The sequence below is a fragment of the Rhamphochromis sp. 'chilingali' genome (genome assembly GCF_963969265.1).
Source record: "Rhamphochromis sp. 'chilingali' genome assembly, chromosome: 3".
NCBI lineage: Eukaryota > Metazoa > Chordata > Actinopteri > Cichliformes > Cichlidae > Rhamphochromis > Rhamphochromis sp. 'chilingali'.
The window spans coordinates 2,890,435-2,908,685 of NC_137931.1; the positions used below are offsets into that span (position 1 = coordinate 2,890,435).

Genomic DNA, 18,251 nt, shown 5'->3' on the forward strand with positions numbered 1-18,251 from the left:
AAATAGCTCCAACACTCCGGCCCCTAATTGTGCATACAATCACAATTACTTTAAAGTCCCAAAAGGAGGAGCTATTCCCTTAAACAAATCCTTAATTTTCATTGAGGATTTTCTTCACGATGAGGCTTCCAGTAGCAAAATAAGTTTCGTCACTGGCCTTTCCAAAACACTGGTCCTTGTTTGTAGTCTCACAGAACGCACCAAGCCTTTTGCATCCTGGTTTACATTTAAGACTTTCGCCATCATCCATGATCCTCTTGGAGCTGTAGCGTCTGCAATTAAAACAACATCTCCAGGTATAAGACATCTTTTAGTCCTCATCCATTTTTGTCTTTCTTGCATCAAAGGTAGGTACTCAGAAAGCCATCTCTTCCAGAACAACTCTGCCATGTACTGTACCTGTTTCCACCTTTTCCTGACATGCAAATCACTTGGATGAAACAGTCCTGGTGGAAAAACTGGTTTATTTTTCAGCAACAACAAGTGATTGGGTGTCAGTGCTTCAAGATCATTTGAGACATCTGAAACTTTAGTAATGGGTCTGTCGTTCATTATAGCTTCAACCTCACAGAAAACTGTTTGGAGTCCTTCATCACCCATTTCTTTCTGACCTTCCGGATCATTCTTATTCAAACCTGCAGCAAGCAACTCTTTCCTCTTCTGTGCCAACAACACCAAGACCTCTTTCATCTTTAAAAGCCAGGCTACAGAGATTTTAAGTTTTGCCCAAGACGAGAAGTAGAGGATAAAATAGCTGGTAGGATTTTGTAATTCCCTCACAATGGCATTCATTGTCAGGTCCCTTTTGAGCTCTGGGTCATCTGCAGAAATTACACTGTACTCCACATCCAGTTTAGGCCATTCCTTTTCTGACTTATAGAGAAATTCTGGCCCTTTTATCCATCTCCTACATTTGAGGAAATCCCCAGCTCTCATGCCTCTGGATGCGTCATCTGCAGGATTCTCCTTAGAAGAAACGTATCTCCACTGCTTCACATCTGTTGCTTCTTGAATGACAGCAATTCTGTTTGCAACAAAAGTATTGAAGCTTCTGGTTTCATTGGAGATGTATTTCAGTACTGTTGTACTATCAGTCCAAAAAACTGATTTTTCCAACCTGACCTGCAGCTCCTTTTGCAGAAGCCTGTCCCCCCGAACTGCAAGAACTGCAGCCGTCAATTCCAACCTGGGAATTGTAGTTTGCTTGAGAGGAGCAACTCTAGCCTTTCCCAGGATAAAAGCAACATGCGTGACGTTATTCTTTTCCAACTTTAAATATGACACCATTCCATACCCATCTTGACTTGCATCAGAAAAATGATGAAGTTGTGCCCCATCTGGTCTTCCAAAGCAATTTGGTTTAATGCAACGTTCCACTTTGAACTTTGAAATCAGCTGGAGATCCTCCAGCCAATCACGCCACCGCTGGGAAAGAGAGTGGGGAATAACTTCATCCCACTTCAAATTTTGTCGGCAAAGCTCTTGTAGCAACAGTTTAGCTGGCATACTGAAGGGAGACAAGATTCCCAAAGGATCATACAGTGAGCTGACCACAGACAAAATGCCCCTTCTGGTTGTTGGACGGTCCTGCAGGGAGGTTCTGAACTGGAACTTGTCTGTTACTATGCACCACTGTAAACCCAGTGCTCTCTCAACTGGAAGTTGATCTGTGTCCAAATCCAGATCCTTAATTTCCTTTGCTCTTCTTTCCTCTGGGATTGACATGAGCACTGTGCGACTGTTGCTGATCCATTTTGAAAGCTTAAATCCTCCATGCTCCCACTGGCACAGATTATAAACAACAACAAAATAAACTATCACAGCTATGCAGATGACACACAAATATATATCACAATGTCACCAGGAGACCGAGGCCCTGTACAGGGTCTTGGTAAATGCATTGAGGAAATTAATGACTGGTTGTGCCACAATTTTCTCCAGCTAAACAAAAACAAAACTGAGGTAATAGTCTTTGGCGCCAAAGAAAAACGATTACAGGTCACCAGAGAACTTCAATCTATACATCTAAAAACCACAAACCAGGCGAGAAATTTGGGTGTAGTGATGGATGCAGACCTAAACTTAGAAAAACACATTAAGACAATAACAAAGTCAGCTTACTATCACCTCAAGAATATTTCAAGGATAAAAGATCTGATGTCTCAACACTTGAGCTGAATCATCAACCTGATGTTGGGTTTGACTTTGTCTAGGTACGATTACTTGTGATTCAGATGCAGAATTTATACCAGAGTAATCTCTTGATGTTGGAACAAATGTATCGGCACAAGGAGTTAAACTAGGCGCTTCTTGTACGTGCCCTCTTTCAAAATAAGAGTTCATTCCATCAGAATGCTCAGAGCTACAAACTGAATTTATTTTTAAGACACGAAGCTTTGCATTAGTGGCTGCCAGCTCTGTTTCCAAGGATAATCTCTCCTTTTCTTTTCTCAGTTTTTCCTCTTGCGCTTCGATAGAATGTTTTTTCTTTAATGCAGCGAGTCGCTCCATGAGCGCTGCCTTGTCAGCCGCAGCTTTAATGCATGCGGAAGATGTTGATGAAATTCGACTTTGCTGTGACAATGTTTTTGAAGGTGGTTTTACACTTGAGATATTAGAGACACTGTCTTCAGGTTTTATTTCATCCAAACTTTCAACAACTTTATCATTACGAACAATATTGCTTTGTTCAGTGTACGGCTCGCCCGCCTCCTGCAACCAAACCTTTATTTTGTCCATAAAAACAGAGAATGCTGTCATCTTCGACTGAAAATGTGCATTTTGCCTTTTCACTTCATCTTCTGGCAGTGGCAAACTTAAAAAGGATTCTTGCAAAGCGTTTGCATCTTGATAGCATTTAATAAACTTCCCAAATTCAGAACACACTTCCTTAACGTTCTCATATGAGGTCATTAAAGCGGAAGTTTTCCCCATGTACTTAGATGCTTGCTTACACATTGAACTGCGCTTTTCTTGGCATGTCTTTATATACAAATCCAAACCTTTTGGCGTAAATTTAACGCAGTGTCATCCTCTCGTTTACTCTTAATATCCGACATTTTTATTGTCCTCTTGGATTATTTCAAACTTCATAAAGATGTACAGCACACTGAGAATCCATAGCCTAAAGTACAAACATGACATCCATTTACCTGCCTTTTGCAGCGAACAAACATTTCCACAGAGGGCGTTGGCATGTTTCAATTAGCGATCCAATTTTGCACCAATTTAGTACGTCAAAACTCAGTTCATCAGTCTTTGTAGTGAAATTATGTCTTTAAACTCCAATAGCTTCACCGTTTTCCTTTACGGCTTAAACAATATTATCACTCACCAGCTTTGACGAACGAGTGACATGTTGATCCAGGCCTCAACATCAAATCCGTCTGGATTACTCACCAGACGATCCAATAACATTTATTCGAGTTCGACGGTGATCCTTGAAATCCTTATATCCATTAATGAAGGATTATTCCTTTGTCCACGGGATGGTTTTTTACTTTATGTAGTGGCAATTCCTTTACTTTTGTAAGATCAAACGTCCCACAACTTAAAGTCCACAAGCCACTGCTGCACTGAGGTAATATTTCGTACGCAGGCAAAAGAAGTCCATTGTCCAAATATTTTAGTTGAGAGTTTTGGTTTATTTATCCATCTTGGCAAGCAATAACAAGATCCTTCCTGCTGCTTCTCCTGCTCTGGTAAAAAACCATAGGCCCACCCCAATGCATGCTGGTCCTATACCAGTCTCTTTATTTATAGAAACAAAATGGCCCTACAGCTCTTACTAACTAATTTAACAAAATAACAACAAACAAATCATTTAAAACAAAATATTAACCGACAAATAAACCCCAAAATATAAGTAAACTAACAACAAACTTTAACCAATTTAAAGAACAAATAGCTCCAACAAGGATCATTATTAGGTTATTTGTAAATAACAAAATAACTTAAAGCAAAATTGGGAAACGTAAAGTCCGAAACAAGTTTTTATATTAAGGCCATCAGTCAAACAATACTGTTGCTCTGGGTCTAAACAGAGCGTGTTGTGTGTGACGTCTTCTTTTGCGCATGCGGGCGCTTTGAGCGTTCACACTAGAGCGCGTTTGCTGTCGCATTTTATTTGTAGTGTGAACGAGCAGACAAAAACATCGGATTTGATCAAAAAAATCGGAATTGAGCATTAAGACCTGCAGTGTGAACGTAGCCTAAGGGGCCAAGCCCAATTCCTGAAAACAACCACACACCATGATCCTCCCTCCACCAAACTTTACACTTGGCACACTGCAGCCAGATAAATACTGTTCTCCTGGCAACCACCAAACCCAGACTCATACATCAGATTGGCAGTTGGAACTATAACTGGACTTGTTGAACAGGTGACATCCTTTCACAGTACATCACTGAAATTCATTTAGCACCTGAAAGTGACCCATTCTTTCACAAATGTTTGTAGAAGCAGGTGTGCAGACTGCATCTAGACTTGGCGATGAAAGTGATTGCATAACCTGAATTCAGTGATTTGAATTGGTGAGTAAATTCTTTTGAAAAGGTAGTGTATCTTTGTTAGATAATTTAAAATACATTTGAATTTAATTTCATCAAACTCTTCTGTTCTTTTTAGAGATGTAGTTTTTTATGGTCATTCATTGATCATTAACGTCACTACACTCCTGGACAATATGTGAGGTCTAAAGACAAAGGTCAGAAGATGTCTTCTCTGTTAATGATCATGCCGAAACAGCACTTTTTTTTTTTACATGTTTAAACATTGTGTCACATAAATTCTGCTGATGTGTTGTTGGTTCAGTGAACTTGAGTATCTTACCAAGGAGCTGTCTGCTACTTATCTCTGTCTGAACAATATTTTACGACAGTTTTCAATATTCAAATCGGATAGATCATTTTCCAGGCTATAAGACTCTTGTAAAGCAGTTTAATCACTGAACCTGCTGTGCCACTTTTACCTGGCACATGAACTGCAAAGCCTTTTCATGGAGTTCATCGCTCACTTTCAGTCAAGTATTTCAGGAAATTACTGCACTGGTTAGCACTGTCCCTCACAGCAAGAAAATCCTTGGTTCAATGTTCTCTTTGCAAACTCTGGTTTCTCCCACAGTCCACTTAGTCCAACTCCTGAGTCTAGATTGACCATGGGTGTGAATATTAGTGCAAATGGTTGTCTGTCTTTATATATTCACCATGGATAGACTGACAGTTTGTCCAGGGTTAGTCTGTCTGTTGATGTGTTGTGAGGTCAGTGAACTTCAGTGCTTCAGACAGCGACCTGCTTGTTACTTATCTCTGTGCAGATACAACACAGTACTCCAGCTTTCATTATTCAAATTTTATTTGAATAACCGCCATCATCACCACTGATACCACCACTATGTCTGGATAGAAAAGTCATATAAAACATTTATTTATTTATTTTAGATTAATTTAAGAAACTGTCTCTAGCAATGTCACTTTTGTCAGCATTGTGAATGCTGAAGAGAAAATTTTGCTGTTAAGTCAGGAAGACTGAGTTTACCAGACGTCTGCAGCCAGCTCGCCCTCTCTGTTTCTCTGTATTTGAATACAAAAGAGCACAATGTCATATCTTTAAGTGTTTATGTTGCATTTTAGTTCAAGAAGGTGACAGGTGAGTTTTGGCAAGAAATAATATATTTGAAAAAAACAAACAAACATACTGCTGTGTTGAATTTCATCGTATTTACTGTTGGAGTGAGGAAAGGAATGCAGCTTAATGGTATGGATTACAAGACCAGACCAGTAACCAGTAGTTGATAGGGCTGTTAGGCTGAAGTCCACAAGACATATAGATAAGCAGAAAAGCCTTTACTTTGTGAAAAACAATCTATATGTTTGCTGAGTCAGTGAACGTTTTGTGGATGCAGATTGGATTTTCTTCTTCATGGACCTTACCAGTCTCCAGCTTCAGATGATTTTAACTGAAGACCAAAACTAAAACATAAGAAAGTGAAAATGATTGTAAATCAAAAGATAACAAATAATTATTTTAAAACATATTTGAGACACTCATTTGTTGTCTATTTCTTATGTTTTATTCCAGTAATTCCAGAGTTGCTGTGGAGCACACACAATTTTCTTGTACATTCTACAATGACAATAAATAGCTGTTCTACCTTTTATGTTCTATTATACTACTATCCGGTTGTTCAGTCTGACGTCACTAGCCGTGTCTGGGCCTAAACTCCGCTGCAGGTCCATATATCAAACGATCACTGTGGCATTACTGAGAGTTGAAAAACTGTCTAAAGTCTTTCATCTTTAATAAAATGATCAGCGTTCTGCTCTACCAGGTGTAACAATTGAGTTTAACATCCAGGCATCCATGAAAACGGAATATATGACATTTAACGGAGTTAGAAGTTAGCAGGGAGTTAGCTCACTAGCTTCTATCTAAATACAATATAGCATGTCCTGACTGCGGGGTTTTGGAAACAAATTAAAACGTACAGCTCTGCTATAACTTCTAGCATAAATGAAGACAGAAAACTAAACAGCAGTGACGTTTGTAGGGTTACTGAAGTTTGGCTAGCTGGTATATAATGATGTGCTACGAGACCGCTAGTGACACAGCTATGTTAGCATAATATAAACAAGCTAACTTTTTTTCCACTCGATAAAAGTTAACGTGAGTGTTCTCGGTGGTCAGGAACAAATGTAATCACATGGCAGGATGCTGTATAAGGACCAAACTTCAGCCAGGAGAACAACTGAGATAATCCATCCATAATATGAGGTTAGTCATTCATATACTGCTGCATGGGCTGGGCTGTAGTTACATGCTAAGGTTTTAAAAACTGAGCTTAAATAAATGATTAGCGGTAATAAAAGCCGAGGGAGGTCAACAGTGATCACTGACTGTTTTAGGAGCTTTTTGAGATCAAATAGAAGAAAATACAAAACATTAAACATGTTAACAACACAAATGCCATATTAAACGCAGACTACTTTAGACCCGGAAGTAGGATTCGTCGCGTCATCACTGAACAACCGGATAGGGTTCACGAACAGGAGGCCATCTTGGCCTGCAGGTTTGCTCTCATGTAGTTTCTCCAGCTCCCCCTCCTCCTAACTTGGCCAAAAGTCACAGTAAAACCGTAATGTTTGTCAGAGGTGGGGTAATCCGAGCCAAAGAGTTCATCTGAGTTAAAACGGATGGGAAACATTGTTGAAGGCAGTCTGGGTGTGTAGGCAGGAGAGGGCTGTGAACCTGTAAACCTCTTGCAGAAATCACTAAGAGTTCATTTGTTTTGTCCAGGTTGGCCACTGGTTCTCATCAGTTTTCTCAGTTCACACCTCCACTTTTTGTTGTTTTCATTGAGTTTGACCTCCAGCTTCTTCCTGCGGGTGTGTGACAAAGTGGGTGAGAAGACCATTTGTCTACATTCTTAGTTAACATTCTTGTTTTGATTTAACCATATTTCACATGTAATCTGCAATAGGCAAACATCAACTATCCCAGGTTTGTTTATGTTTTGCACTTTTACATAGTGATGTGACGTTCTGTATCGAGGCTTCGAAGCTTGTGTCGAGTAATGGAGGGGGCGTTTCCGCGATGCGCGTATAGAGGCTTGCTTCATTTATGGGAGGAGCTGAAAATGATGACATCCGAAGCCTCGCTGCCCGGCTGTACCACGTGACTGGTTCATGAAGTGGTTCGAACTTTGCCGCGAGCTATGACAGCGATATAAACCCCTCAGACTTCATTCAAAATGTGGGTGTTTGATGGAGAGTTGTGGTTAGTGAGAGTTTGGAGACAGTTTGGAGGTTTATGAGAGTGAGGAGAGAAAGTCAGGAGAGAATGGAGCCAGCTAAGAAGAGGAGGATGTCCTCCCCTGTGTGGGAACATTTTGATCTTATTCCTCCCAACAAGGTATGTAAATTTCTACAGAAGATGTATTTTCATGATACTGATGGTGCATTAGTTACAATTTATGTTAAGCTGTCTTGACTTTTGTACAAGGTGAAGTGTTTGCTATGTGCCAGGGAGCTGGGATATAACAACAACACCTCATCCATGCTTAGGCACTACAGAGCTTTGCATGAGAATAAGAGGAACACCGATTGTGGAGCAAGACCAGGTGAGCCATCAAATGCCATGATAATATAGCATGCAGTAATGTTACTAAATGATATAACAACATTATACAGCTGTAATAAGTTACGTGTGTGATATTTATATTTGTGCTTTGTCTTTATTGTCTTTCCTCAGGAGAACAATCTCAAATCAGAATCAGAATACTTTATTGATCCCTGGGGGAAATTATTTTTTGTTACAGTGCTCCATTATAAACCAACATTAAGACAAGACAGACAATACACTAACTAAGAATAGTACAATATATACATATATATACATACATACACACATACATAAATAAATAAATAAATAGCTGGAAAAGAAACGTGTAGTTGTAGCAGTAAACAGTGTGTTAAGTGGATGCGTTGAGATGAAGACCTGGTTAGCATGGTGATTGAGGACTCCCAGCCATTTAGCATTGTGGAGGACAAAGGATTCAAAAGATTTGTTAAATCATTAAATCCTAGCTATGTTCTCCCCACTAAAAAGGTCATAAAAGCAGTGAAAATGTAGTTTTTACAGAATAAAATGTGAACAGGCAGGACTGAGGCTCAAAGCCTCAGTGTGTAGCTGTCCATACCTCAACGTTACAAAAGCACAACTACTGTCCACACCCCAACCACACCTCACCTCACAGTAAATGATCATTTCCATTTTAAGCATTTCCAAATAATCATTTTCCATACTGCCAGCATAAATATACACAGTATACTGCCATCACTACAATATACATGTTTTACACACTCCTTTTGTTGTTGACATTTACAGGCTGTGTGCAAAAGGCCACACTCTTCAAATTCATGCCAACTAATATTTTTACGTCCAGTAGGTGTCCTGCTAGAGCAAATGAAGCTTCAAGAAGCTTTGCGCTGGAGTGAACCAATTGGATGAAAAGCTTCAGTGCTTCATGAAGCTTCATCTGCCCATCACTACTTTTACAGATTATATAATATAACATCTTGGTTTAAATCAATTCCTACAAGTTTGTTAAGTTAACATGTTCTTTATTTCAACTGTTAATTTGTATTGTTTAGAACTTACCTTACCTACCTGTCTTGCAGAAACAAAAGGAGGAAATGTAGTTTTACTTCCTGCTTTATACCTTCTGGGTTCATCTGAGGTCACAGGAAGAGACCAAGTGCAGAAGGGGAAGAATTCTTATAATTTAATAAAGTTGATTTTAGAGGGTTTGAGAAGAAATAGATTTATTGTTGTAATATGTATTGATTACACCAGAGTTTATGTTGCCAGTAAAGAGGAGTAGTAAAGGTTTGACTATAATCATGTTCATCTTACCTACCTACTGAATGGAATAGTCCAGAGGACAAATTGTTTGGTTAAGTGGACTATTTAAGCAGAAGAACTCAGGTGTTTCAAGAAAAAGGTTCAGGTCAGTGTAGCTGTGTGCAGTTTGACCTTAATGTCTGTTGATTTAAGTTCAGTTATGTTTATTTGAATTGAGTTAATTATAGAGTTGAGTTTCTTATTTGTTTCTTTGTAAATATTGTTTGGGCCACAAAATGATGAATAAATCACTTGCTACACTGGACAGCATCAGTCTCCTGCACTTCTTTGACCGCCTAAGTCGAGTCCTACCACAGGGTGTCTTTGCATTTCTTCAGGTTCACCTTTAAGTTTGGCTGCACTCTACTCAATTGCCAAGGTATTTCAGTTCACTAGTGCTTGTTGTTCGCCAAACAAAATACAGTCAGCCAGCAGTGGCATTGAAATTAAACGCTGATAAGAGGCTCAGAATCCAAGGATAACAGTTTGCTAAATTATCTTTTGAAATAATCGATAAAACTTTGCTTGGTGAAATGCTCTTTTCATTTTAAAAATATGGGAAAAATACAAAAAAAAAAGGATTGTCAGTTCTTCTGTCCTGTTATTGCAACTGGCAGTGAGGAAAACTGTCTATAATTCTTGCCAGAAGTGTTGCAATTGGAGGTGGTAAAGCATTAGAGAAGAACGAATACTAACCGTCAGAATCCACAGGAGCCTAACATATCTGATATTCACTGCAATGCTATTTTTTGCTGGACTAAATTCTTGATCCAAAAAAATGTTCCTGTTTTTCCTTCTCCAGGAAACAATGAGGATTTAGTTTGCCGGGTTGCTGCTCTCTGTCGATGGACTGTTAAAACCTGTAAAGAAGCAAAATCAATAACCTCCTTATAGATGCCACAGAGACTAAGGATAACCGTAATGCATGAATATTAACAATGATTAATGAAATGTAACCGTGTAACTCATCAGCAGTCTGCACAGTATGGTCACATATTAAAACTGAAGAATATGTTGTACTTGTTGTAGTGTTTCATCATGGGTCCAGTTTTTACCCAGGTGCTTAAAGCCCTTCTTTACCCTCATGTAACACCAACAGTAATTTCCAACCACTATTTCCTGTTCCTGTCAGTCAAACAAACAGACGACAAACATCTTCTATAAACAGGAATAATGTCATTTTATCGGATTAGAAAACATCTAATCTAGCGTTGATATTACACTGCTGTTTAGTGTCTGGCTAATCTCAGTGTCACCAAAATATCTGCCCTACATGTCAAACAATGAGAGAACTTGAAACAGTAACATCACCTAGCAGCTTATTTTAATTAGTGCTAACGTTTTGTTTGCTGGCTAACATTGCTATTATTATAGTCACAGTTAATTGACTTTGAATAGCTTTATTTCAAAAGTAATTTTACAATTTCACAGCCATTTAGCTGTGTTAACTGTACATGCTGTAGGTCATAAGGCGTGCATGGATCATTTTTATAATCAGCCTCTTATCTTTTGTCCACCACAGGCTTTGCCATGATAAATTGGTCAGTTGACAACCAGGAGCCGTACACCTTAACCTCAGAGGCCAGGACATCCAGGGGCAGTGTGAACACGCACTTGTTTAAATGGGACGCAAGACGGACTATAGAGGGCCACCCCCTTGCCAGACAACCAAGTGCTGTCCCTGTCCACGGCCAGTGTGAGAAGGACTCTCACTAAAGTCAACCCACACAAAGCTGCTGGACCAGACAATATGGCGAATAAGGAATATGGCGCCGGTGAGGTCGGCTGCCGTCACGACTGCTCCGACCACTTTTTCTTTGTCTTTGTTTTTTAAGTTAGTTTTCAGTGTTTCTAAATCGGCAAAATCATCACCATTGGGTACATTAGGTATGACAGTGACACTCTTGTTTCTATTGATATACAATGTACTCACAATTCGAAGTTTTTAACTCCGGATCCGAGCTGGCCGAGTGAGATCTTGAGGGAGAACAAAGGGAAGCGGCGGCGGCCTAGAGGGAAGCGAGCCGGCGTCAGGAACAGGCTGAGAGCTCGTGCACACCGCACACCTCTGCCTAGCATCCTGCTCGCCAACGTCCAGTCGCTGGAGAACAAGCTTGATGACCTCAGGGCCAGGATAAAGTTCCAGAGAGACATTCGGGACTGCAATCTCCTCTGCTTCACCGAGACATGGTTGAACCCAGCGGTGCCGAACCACGCCATCCAGCCGGCCGAGTTCTTCTCGGTTCACCGCATGGACAGGACACGGGACTCGGGGAAGTCAAGGGGAGGCGGCGTGTGTTTAATGGTGAACAACAACTGGTGGAACAGTGCGAACGTTGTTCCTCTCACACACTCCTGCACACCAAATCTGGAACTACTGTCCATCATGTGTCGTCCTTTTTATCTACCTCGGGAATTTACATCGGTCATTGTAAGTGCCGTTTATATTCCACCACAAGCGGACACGGTCACCGCCTTATGCGAGCTGCATGAGGCACTCACACAGCACCAGACACAACACCGGGACGCTGCGCTTATTGTGACGGGGGACTTTAATAGCGCCAACCTCAAACGCGCAGCGCCGAACTTTTATCAACACATCACCTGCCCCACCAGAGGTGAAAGGACACTGGACCACTGCTACACTACGATCAAGGACGGCTACAAGGCACAATCTTGCCCTCCGTTTGGCAAATCTGATCACGCCGCCATCTTCCTCATCCCAAAATACAAACAAAGGCTGAAACAGGAAGTTCCGGTTCAGAGGAAGGTCGCGCGCTGGACGGATCAATCGGTGGCCGCGTTACAGGACGCACTCGATGACGCAGACTGGGGCATGTTCAGAAACAGCTCCGACGATGACGTCAACGTGTTTACGGAAGCGGTTGTGGGATTCATCGGGAAACTAGCGGATGATACCGTGGAGACAAAGACTATCACAACGTTTCCCAACCAGAAGTCGTGGGTGGATAAAACCATCCGCGACGCTCTGAGATCCCGCACCGCTGCCTACAACACGGGACTCACGACGGGGGACATGGACCCGTACAAAGCCGCGTCATATAACGTGCGGAGGGAGGTGAAAGAGGCGAAGCAGCGCTACGGGAGGAAACTAGAGTCACAACTCCAACAGAGTGACTCTAGGAGCCTGTGGCGGGGACTAAGGACAATAACGGACTATAAAGCACCAACAACCGGTATGACGAACGCGGCCGTGACTCTGGCAGACGAGCTGAACACTTTCTATGCTCGCTTCGAGGCTGCAGCTAAGGACTCCAACGATGCTAGTGTTAGCGGCGCTAACGGCTGCAGACAAGAAGATACTGCCAGCACCGGAAACGTGCTCGTCATCTCCGAGCATGAAGTAAGGAGAGCCTTCAAGAGAGTGAACACCAGGAAAGCAGCAGGACCAGACGGCATCCCAGGTCGTATCCTAAGAGACTGCGCATACCAGCTAGCTCCTGTGTTCACTGAGATATTCAACATCTCTTTATCTCAGTCGGTGATCCCCACATGCTTCAAGGAGTCCATCATTGTTCCTGTCCCGAAGAAACCCCACCCTGCTTCTCTCAATGACTACCGCCCTGTAGCCCTCACCTCAGTAGTGATGAAGTGCTTTGAACGCCTGGTCAGAGACTTCATCATTTCTTCACTACCAGACAAACTGGACCCACTACAGTTCGCTTACCGTCCAAATCGTTCCACAGACGATGCCATCTCTCATCTCCTCCACACATCACTCACTCACTTGGACACTAGAAGGGGGAATTATGTTAAAATGCTCTTCATAGACTACAGCTCTGCATTTAACACCATAATTCCCTCCACACTCACCACCAAGCTGGAGCATCTGGGACTCAGCTCATCTATGTGTCTGTGGATCTCCAACTTCCTAACTGGCAGACCACAGGCAGTAAGGATGGGCGGACATGTCTCAGCCTCCACCACTCTCAGCACTGGAGCCCCCCAGGGGTGTGTTCTGAGCCCCCTGCTGTACTCTCTGTACACATATGACTGTGTGGCCACCACCATCATCAAGTTTGCTGACGACACCGTCGTGGTGGGCCTGATTTCTGATAACAACGAGACGGCCTACCTGAAGGAGATTAGGAATCTGGAGAACTGGTGCCAGAGGAACAACCTCCTTCTAAACGTCAGTAAGACAAAGGAGCTGATAGTGGACTTCAGCACTAAGCAGGAGAGGAACTACCAGACCCCCGTCATCAACGAGTGCCCAGTGGAGAGAGTGGACAGCTTCAAATACCTCGGAGTTCACATCACGCAGGACCTGTCATGGTCCTGTCACATCAACACCGTGGTGAAAAAGGCCCGACAGCGTCTCTACCACCTCAGACGCTTGAGAGACTTCCAACTGCCCTCCAAGGTGCTCAGGAACTTTTACTCCTGCACCATAGAGAGCATCCTGACGGGAAACATCTTAACCTGGTTCGGGAACAGCACCATGCAGGACAGACGAGCTCTACAGAGGGTTGTGCGGTCAGCTGAGCGCACCATCCGCTCCGAGCTCCCTGACCTGCACTCAATCTACAGCAGGCGGTGCTGGACCAAGGCCAGCCATCCCAACAACAGACTGTTCTCTCTGTTGAGGTCAGGAAAGCGATTCCGCTCCCTGAAGACCAACACAGAGAGACTGAGGAGGAGCTTCTTCCCGCAGGCGATACGGTCTCTCAATCACACCACCACACAGTACTGACCCACACATACAGTTCTTACACACACACTGGACTTTCTGGACATTGTTTTCACTTCATTACTTAAATCACGCTGCTGTTATTGTGTATATATTTATGTATATTTCTTCATACATTCTTATATAGTTCTATATTGTGTATTTTGTTGTACAGTTATTTTATTTTCAACTTTAATTTATATATTTTATCTTATTCTCCCAGTTAAATTTACCCTTCATTCTAATTTGTGTTGTACAGTTATTTCATTTTTAACCTTAATTTATATTTTATTCCTTCCTAGTTAAATTTACCCTTTTTAATTTTTCATATTTATTTCCTATCTTATTCATAGCCTTTTCCTTTTTTGTTTTCTTTAGGTCACGAGCAGTTGTCCAAGCATTTCACTACATATCGTACTGTGTATGACTGTGTACGTAACAAATAAAATTTGAATTTGAATTTTGAATTTGAATATACCTGGACGCGTGCTCGGAGCCCGTGCTGACCAGCTGACTGATGTCCTAGCGGGCATCTTTAACATCTCCCTGAGTCAAGCTGTTGTGCCACAGTGCTTTAAAACCACCACCATCATACCTGTCCCCAGACCTTCCCAAAGCCTAATTACACAATGATTGCCTGAGCTTATTCTTGTTAAATGATGAAAAACTCAAAGGCACGTTTGGGCAGTGGATCTGTGTGAAATCAGCAGCTTGCAAAACTAAATCAAAATGTGTGCTATTGATTCTAAAAATAGAAATCACAATAAAGTTCAACATTTACTAAAACCGCCATTCAGTCATCTGAGAGTCTTTACTCATGAAATTATAACGGTTAGATGAATGTATATGCAGTGATTTACTGATCAATGATAAAAGGGGAGATTTATGCAATAACGAAGACTGTCATGAAAAGTATTTGGCATCTGATCTCCTGTAACCTGCGGAGCTAAGCTGTTTTACCAGCTCTGCTCTCTGATTTTTCTTTTATGAAAAAACACAAGTTGTCAAAGTTATTTGTTTGCAAATGTATTTCAGAAATATCGACATACTTTTTTTAATCAGCAGAAACTTTATGTCAGTAGTGCAAAAACCTGCACTGATCTGACCTCATTTCTTCCTCATCCTGATTCCTGACCTGGGAAGGGAGAGAAATATTTGTTTTTGTTTGTCTTCTTGTTTTATTTAATTCCTTGTGGGATTTGGATCCAACACGTAAAGTATGCATATTATGCACACACACAAACACACATGCAGTTATTACCCATTTCTTGTATTCTTGAATAAAGACATTGATTTGACACATTTAATTAGCGGCCAATTGTTTTTATTGTTCAATTATTAAGAAAAAAGAAAAGGTGGGGGCGGGTGGGATGTAAAGAAGAGCGTAAAGTAAAGGGAGGGAGGAGAGAAAACCCCAACAATCCCCTCTGAGCAAGCACGAGGCGACAGTGGATAGGAAAAACTCCCTTTAAAGGAAGAAACCTATGACAGAACCAAGCTCTAGAGGGGGCAGTCAACTGTCGGGACTGGTTGGGGGGTGACTGTGAAAAGAGGGGAGGGAGATGGGAGAGGAGCTGGGATTGGGGGATTAAGCTGGAACAGAGGTGGGGGAGGAAGAGGTGACATTGGCAGTAGTGAAAGAAGGAGTGTTCTTCCTCCAGAAGAAGCAGAAGCGTTTTTTCTGTTTCTTCAGCTGCTCTTCCACGAGCACCTTTTTCTCGAGGATGAGGATTTTCAGCTCCTCGATTGTTTCGGTGTTTTGCTTCTGCAGCTTGTTGCATTTTTTCTCCACTTCTTCTATTATGGCTTGTTTTTCTTCCAACCTTTCTTTCAGCACTTTAGATGTTGCCTCCTGTTTTTGCAGTTTTTCATTTTCTCCTTCCAGCTCAGATGCTTTGAACTTCATTTTGTTGTAAAGTCCTTGCAGGTTTTGGTTTTTCTTCTCAAACTCCTGGAGAAGAAGTTTTTCTTCTCTCTGCTTACTGACCAGCTGTTCTCTCTCTTGAAGCAGGTCTTGATATTTGTGCAGTGTCTCATCGAACTTTACCTGCAGCATCCTGTTGTTTCCCTCCATGAGCTGGAGTTGGCACTCCATGTCTCCCTGCTTTCTGTCCAGCTGCTCTTTCTCTTGAAGGATTTCTTTATTTTGTCGCAGAGCTTCATCAAGCTTTCCTTGCAAGCTTTCATTTTGTTGCTTGATGCTCTGAAGATTGGAATCCATTTCTTTTTGTTTGATTTCTTGTTCCCTTTTCTCTTGGAGAAGCTTCTCATTTGCTTGCTCTGTGCGATCAAGCCTTTTTTTGTCAACATTGTACATTAGCTCCATGTCTCGGAGCTTGGAGTGCAGCCCTCTCTTCTTCATGCCGTCTTGCATCTTCTCTTGGAGGAGTTTTCTATTTTGTCGCAGAGCTTGATGAAGCTTTCCTTGCAAGCTTTCGTTGTGTTGCTTGATGCTCTGAAGCTTGGAATGCATTTCTTTTTCTTTTAACTCCTGTTGCCTTTTCTCTTGGAGAAGCTTTTTATTTTCTTGCAGTGTGCGATCAAGCCTTTTTTTGTCTACACTGTACATTAGCTCCATGTCTCGGAGATTGCTCTGCAGCCCTCTCTTCTTCATGCCATCTTGTATCTTTTCTTGGATGACTTTTTTATTTTGTTGCAGAGCTTGATCAAGCTTTCCTTGGAGCTCCTGGTTCTTTTTGTCCATGTCATGGAGATCCTGTTGTTTCTCCTCAATAATAGCTTCCTTTTCTTGAAGCTGGTATGACAACTTTTTTAGTTCAGCGCTCTTTCGCTCATTTTCCTCCATCAAGAACTTAATCTTCTCTGTGTTTCTGAGCGCTTCATCCTCCATTTCTTCCAAACGCTTTTCCTCTAGTTCCACTTGGTCACACCAAGGAAGAGAGGAAAGGGAAGAGTCTAGTGGCTCATCCCAGGGAAGAGCATAGGGGTCAACTTCTTGTCCCTTTGGATTTGTTTGAGACATGTTGGGTCTGGAAACAGTTACAATTGCAAAGGATCCAAATATTTCAAAAGGCTTTTCTGGCGAACGGTTCAATGCTGCACACATCAATGCTGCGAGAAACGGACTAAAAGTCGTTGCTCTTCACCCCTATTTATAGGTTTTAAGGCTCAAAGGATCAAAGGAAAGAATGGTGGTAAGATTCTACATGTGTGTGATGTCATAATTCTGTAAGGCAATGAGGTTGTTGTTATGGTTCAAAATATTGGGGATTGAGACAAGAGAAACACCACAATAACAACACTGGTCCGGCCGGGTCAAGTCAAACGATGATTTTAATGGTCACACACGTGGGAGATGGAAACTGTATGCAGACAGCCTCAGATCTCATCACAAAAAACACATCTCCATAGTTTTGTAAAAATCAGGGTATTAGAACGCCCCTTCATGCGTAATGACAGGTGTTATACAATCAATGTTGACAGTTTTATTTAACACAGAAAAAATAACATTGTCTCCTTCCCGAGGGCAGACGCTAACTGCCCCCCGTCTCCTGGAGCCATCCGTCCCCTGCAGAGACACAACATTGCAGCTACAAGGACTTCCACATTGATTAAGACGATCAGTGTGTATTGCTCTAAAACAAGTGTATAATACTAAATGAATAATGCTTGGTCAGCTACCACTACTTAAAACATAACAAAAAATAACTGAGCACAAGATCACCAAGAATAACATCGTATAAGTGCTGTGTAAGCATGTTTGCATTTAGCCCTCTGCACTCAAAGTCAAAACCTGCAATATATCAGTCCGGACCATCACGCCGAACGAAGCTTATGACCTTCAAAAGACCAAGTGCCAACTCATCATAAGCACAATTGCAAGGTGTGTCTGAAATTATTGAAACCACTCTTTTTAACAAAAGACAAACAAATTAACAAATCTTCTAAACGCTATTCAGTTCATTTCAATCATTAATTATTAAACATGAAAGTGATGATTTATGCTTTTCACTGATTCTCTAAAAAGCCCGGAAACTGACTCAGGTATTTAATATTTTAATCAATGTCGTTTAATTAACTACCACTTTAAACTTAGCAAAACATAATTGAATAAAAGACCACAAAGAATAATATGATATCAGTGGTATGTAAGCGCGTGCGGCCCTCTATGCTCGAAGCCTTTCCCCTCCATAGATCAGT

The 18,251-nt window shown here is 41.5% G+C and overlaps 1 long non-coding RNA gene across 5 annotated transcripts; it reads left to right on the forward strand.

Annotated features, from left to right (window-relative positions):
• The first annotated feature begins 2,844 nt into the window (after window positions 1-2,844).
• LOC308394087 lies at window positions 2,845-9,952 on the forward strand. 5 transcript variants are annotated; one of them, XR_013971099.1, is made up of 3 exons: window positions 2,845-4,533; window positions 7,295-8,117; window positions 9,178-9,952. It is a non-coding gene; the product is annotated as an uncharacterized lncRNA (long non-coding RNA). The 5 variants fall into 5 exon arrangements; XR_013971100.1 differs by lacking the exon at window positions 9,178-9,952 and adding an exon at window positions 8,249-8,421; XR_013971101.1 differs by lacking the exon at window positions 9,178-9,952 and having other exon boundaries at window positions 7,295-7,909; window positions 8,000-8,117.
• The last annotated feature ends 8,299 nt before the right edge of the window (window positions 9,953-18,251 follow it).